The sequence below is a fragment of the Pistacia vera genome, unplaced genomic scaffold, assembly GCF_008641045.1.
Source record: "Pistacia vera cultivar Batoury unplaced genomic scaffold, PisVer_v2 Contig138, whole genome shotgun sequence".
Lineage (NCBI taxonomy): Eukaryota > Viridiplantae > Streptophyta > Magnoliopsida > Sapindales > Anacardiaceae > Pistacia > Pistacia vera.
This window is the reverse complement of record NW_022195444.1, coordinates 654,252-660,251: the sequence shown is the minus strand read 5'-3', so window position 1 is coordinate 660,251 and position 6,000 is coordinate 654,252.

Below are 6,000 nucleotides of genomic sequence, written 5' to 3'. Positions count from 1 at the left end.
AAAAATCTAGAGGATGGAGATTTGGACAACCGAAAATATCCAACACGTAATACGCTGACGTCTATCAAACAAGCAGAAGATAATGCGTGGACATCCAGGATTTTGCCAACAGAATTCAATGATCCAGATTAAAAGAAAGCATTGGATGTTGTGTATTGTCGTTTGTTATAATTATATTTTGATATGTAAAACGTGTAATGTAATATTTATATCTTTGTAAGACACGTGAGAGACATGTGGACCCTAATGTCATTATCTTAGAGACAGATGTTATTTTCTTATTAGTTTATTAGTCTTTATAGGTTTGACAAGTCACCTTTAGTTGGTGATTGATTGGACCTTTCGTTTTGTTTTGTTTTGATTTGTTTTACGGATTCAATTCATTTGAAATCTGGACTTCTCTATATAAAGAGAAGCTTATGTACATTTTTATTAGAAGAAAAATCAATAATAGTTTCAGTTTGTGAAAAATCAATATATTTTCAGGTTAATATATTGTTATTGACTTGTAAAATGTAGAATATCTATCAGTTATATATAGCCACATTTCACATAAGCATCCGTTATTCATAAATAAAACTGTTTGTTAAAAGGAATATTCGTTAGGTGGAAAAGAAAAATAAAACTCCCCTTCTGTTTTATAGCAGCACGAAGTCCTTGACTCTAAGGTTCATAACTGCTGGTCATTGAAAGTATTATCAATTTTTTTCTAACGCAAAAAAGGGTTCAAATGCAATAAATATGGATAGTCTAAATGCACCATGAAAAAACTTTTTGAAGAACTCCTTTGTATTAATTGAATTACAGCTTCATTAAAAATTAATATAAAAATAAATTTGCACTCTGTGATCACCACTAAGTGCACTTTATCAAGAATTCATGGACATTTAACTGTTAAATGAGTAAAAAATTGAAGTTAATTAATCTCTGTCAATTGTAAAATGTCTATGATAGCGTGATTCCATTTGCTTGTACCTATATTACATAAAACTTTTACCAAGGAACTAATATTTTGTTTTGTTTATATGTTCTTGTTTAATATTAGAAGGTTCTATCCGGTCCAAGGAAATTTGGCAAGCATATTCTTAGTCAAGTCTGATTACCTGACTAAAAAAAAGATAAGGGATTTGAATATTCAGCTCTGTGTCATGAAATTCTGAATCCCGGCCTATAAATAGCACCTCCACTTCTACATCTCCACCACTCAAACCTCCTCACTTATCAGTAATCATTTCTCATTCTTCCTTTTCATTTTCATTACTTAAAACTTTCATACTTTTTAAGGTAATCATGGGAGTTGTCACCGTTGAAATTGAGGTCGCTAGTTTCCTCCCCCCAGCCAGATGTTCAGGCTTCTGTCCTTGACGCTGACCAACTCTTCCCAAGATATGTCACAAGCTATTAAGAGTGCCGAACTCATCGAAGGTGATGGAGGGCTGGAAGCATCAGGAAGTTAACCTCGTGGAAGGTTAGTTTACACCAGGATGATCACTAAATTGTTGTTAAAACTTGTTGCATCCTTGAAAAAATAGCATTAACTCTTGATTGTTTTTCGTTATGCAGACGACAGTTACATGAAGCAAAAGTTATGCACTAGACAAAGAAAACTTCGTGCACTGCTATACCATCTTGAAGGTGATATGTTGGCTACAAATTCGAGAAAATTAGTTATGAGACCAAGTGGGAGTCATCTCCTGATGGAGGATCCATCTTTAAGTCCACTGTCAAATTCTACACCTTACCTGGCTTTGATGTCCCCGGAGAGAATTTGATTAACAAGGCAAAAGAAAAGACAGCCGTCATGGTCAAAGCTGTTGAAGCATACCTCCAGGCCACAATCCTGAGTCCTGTTAAAATGTGTTATGTGTTTGCTTTTCTCAAGCTATTTGTGTGGTTTTCGTTACCAATTACCAAAAATAAGTGGATCATGGATCATTAATGATTCTAATAAGACCTTAGGAGTGAAAGTGGCTTGTCAAGAGATCTTTTACTTTTTTTTTTCAAAGAGTGATTATGTAAGGATTATACCAAATCTTGTTTGGTATTTCAGAGATACCACTAAAAACAAGATTCCAAGAAGTCCAATATTTTTTTATCATTTTTATTGATACAAGTTAATTCAGGTATATTAAAATCCAATCTGACCAACTTATTAGAACTGTTGAGAATTTGGGGAAATTATCCCTGGGCAATAAGGTAGATTATTTGTGAAAATCTACTTGCAAATGAAATCAAGAACATAAGATTATTTTCAACCCCAATTTTACTCCAGTTCATATTTCCTTTACATGGGTACCTATTATTACATTTCCATCTATTCATCTCTCTTAGAAAATTAATTAATGTTTAAAATAAGGTAATTACTAAGATAAGTAAACCAGTTTAATATTTTGTGCCGTTTGGTCCAAGAAATTTGCTATCGGACTAGAAAATTTTCATCAAAACAGTGTCATGAGATCATATTTTCGTTAAAAAAAAAGGTAATGACCAATTAAATATTGTTGCCTCCACTGAATATCACAGTTCACAGCAGCCAGTCTCCAGTCAAACTTGTTGTCTCTTCAATTGAGGATAATTCTTCTCCAGCTCTTTTATTGTCTTCTTCATGGCCTCTGTGCAATTAAAACTTTTTGTCTTCTTCTAACTTTCATGTAACAAATGATAATGACTGTAAGTACCATTATGGAGAATATTTTCTCACCCTCAATTTATAATTTTTTTCATTTACTAACAAGCTAATATGGTTAAACACTTGTCATACTGTTTCTTTAATTTCAAGAGAGTGAACAAGTTGTCCACAAAAATAGATCCATCTAATGGATCACATAAGATGTATACAGTGGTAAAGATCATTTATATTATCCTTGTTTAAACTATATGCACCGGACTTATTGATCATGAAGATCAAATAATACAAGACCTCAACTCCAAACTTTCTTCCTTTTGATTGGTAATAATTTTATGTTTACGGCTACTGAAGCCTATTTTCTTTATTGGAAATCCTAGACGCCTGTTGAAAAGTCGATTTTTGTATGCTGAGAACGTCTTTGCTGTTACTCTGCTGAATAAGCCTTGCGTTGTGACCACAAGTGGCTTGCAATGTTTGAATGTTTTATTGAAACAAACAATCTGTTGTTTTCAGTTTACAATAAAATTACTAAATATTATCCTTTAGTCAGCCACCACTTGGAAATAACTGGGGCCTTGTCCTGACTTCTGAATAATCACTATCACAATGTAATCATATATACAGATAAATTTGTTGGGATACCAGAAACTATGCAAAGTAATGTATCTCTTGAGATGCCAGACGTCTTGCTATATTTTCGGTTTCGATATTTTCAGTATACATATATTGGGGGTGTAATAGTATCAGAGCTTTGGAAGACAAAGGTATCTAGACCTGTTAACATGTTGAAAGTTCTATAGCATGAATAATAGTTCAAATGATGATTCTGTGTAAGTAGACTTTTTTTCATTTAGATCATGGACTCGAGGGAAAACCGGAGATTGGTTTATTAAATACTATCATAGATAAGTTAGAGCTTTTGACCCAGAAGCTTGATAACCTAGAGGAGAGATAAATTATACGGTGTATCGTATAATTGCTCTAAACGAAGAATTGACTCAGATCGGAAAACGAATTGAAAAGTTAGTTCTGCACTTCAAAGGTCAAGACACTGGAACACATCCTAACTATTTTACTAAGCCAGTAAATAGGATATGTCCCGGTTCTAAGTGACATTGAACAAGTGTGGCCTATTGAAGGGTATACATAACAAGAGGTTAAACAGGTCATGTTAGACCTCTGTAACGAAAACCTAATATTCGAGAAGAGTATCCGACTTGGCTAGGAGTAAAGCGACTTTTGGATGTTATCCAAAAGGCATTTAGTCAAGGGTGCAAAAAGATTTTATGCTTTATCTGCCGAATCTCAACCATTGAAGTTGCCGATTGGAACTTCGAAATAAGTGGTTGGAAAAGCTGAGGCGTAATTCCTTATTGGTACGAGAATCCCGGTCGGATCCGGATCCTTAACCATATTAAGAGTCAGACTTTGTAGCTAGCTTAAGGATTGATTCAGATTGACCATGGGTGGTCAGGACGTTCGGGATTAGTTTGCGGCAAGTCTGCAGGAAAATGTCCTGGATTGCCTCCAGGTATGCCCAGTTCGTGGCCAAAGAAACCCAAGGTGATTGGGATAAGGCAGTGAACGAGGCTTTAAGTTCTAGGAAAAAGAATCAGGTTGTTGATTCTTTGGGAGGAAGGATAGAAGCTATTAGACAACTCGTGAGAACAAGATGTTTAACGCCAAATTGGATAAAAGGCCAAAAAACTTGAGTTCAATGAATCTTGTTATCAAAACTTTGATGGAGTGCTAGGACAATATGGCTGTGAGTCGAGGAATTTGACTAAACATCAAGGTTGGAAAACCATATGAAACGGAAATGATCATTTGGTACAAATAATTTTAAGCCGAAACATTTCCGTAATATGGTAAAAAGACCTGTCACCAATAAATAGAATCTTCCAGATCGGAAGGTTTATTAGGCGAACAGGGAAAGGTAGTTAATGCTAGATAACGCAGAGTGTGTAAGTATTGGCTATTTGTCCATCTGGCAAAAACGCAAAAGATTGTAATTGTTGCTGATGTGTGGTGACAAAAATCATTTTGCAGATAGATGCCCTCTAGGGAAAGAAGAAGGCAACGATAAGATTTTTAGAAGTCAACGCTGAAAGCCAAACTTCTGAACATGAGGTAGTTTAGGGATAAAAAATTAATTCAGATGACAGGTTTATGAATTAATTTCGGATTATTCTGAAGATTCGAATCTTTGAAGATGACTCAAAGGTATGACTTTTGAGGAACAATATTCAAATCTTTAACGCATAGAGTATATTCATGCAAAGGGCTAGAAATCTTAGTGAATATCCTAAATGTGATTGGTGATGAGGATGATCTTATCCAATTAGAAACGAAGATGAAATCCTAGCTCAGTAATTAGTTCGTCATCTAATTACGAGATCACTCGAGTAACCCGGATAATTGGATAATTCCGAGGTTAACACCTAGAGAAGTTTTCGTGAAACACTCTAATGGTTATTTAAAGCCAAAGGCTTGGAAGATGTACACAAAAAACCTGTTCTTATAGCTTTCTCTCAGTCTCGAGAGGTGAATTGGTACTTTCGAACGATTAGTGGCTACGGAAGGTTAGAACTCTTGCCAAATGGGCAAATGGCAAGTATAATTATGTGCAACTTGGTGCGTACAAGTACGTGTACGAGATTATTCCGTGGAGGAATGATGTACCTGTTCAGGTTGCTTTGCTGGAAGGCAATGTCTTATGTTTGGAAAAGCTTTAGTTGGCGGTTTTCACGCTAACCTAGCTTTGGGAGATGCCTACGGACTACTAAACTAGGATATGTGGTTAGTCTCCAGGATCAAATCTTAAACAGATTATGGTTCTTCGAATTCATACTTCAGGGCTAGAAGACTTAATGGCTTCTAGTGACGGAATCGTAATTCAGTATAGGTTGATTTATCGGTTGATAAATCTATTATCATATACGATGAACTCTAGTGCAAATACTGAGGTTCATGCCCGGACAAGATTCTGTATTCCAATTCGATCTACGGTAGTCAATGCTAAGGCTCTTACATGGCCAAAACGATGGGTTTTAGAATATTCAATCAGCCTAGCGTGATGGAATTAACCCAAATTGGGGTTCAAATCCAGGAACTTGATAATGAGGTTGAGGTTACTCTTCCTACGCCTAGAAACTCAGTGTCTTTAGAACGGAATAAGGATTCAACCTATCATTCAAGGAAAAATATCCAGAAACAGATGACACTGCTAGTGATGCTAGGAGTAGCAATAGCAGAAAAGAGTTGGATATAAATCTGTACAATTCCAGTATATGAAGATGAAACTCCAGCACGAAAATGATGATGAGTTTGAAATGCATGTCATGCGCTAGTTCAGGTACTATTGACACTTG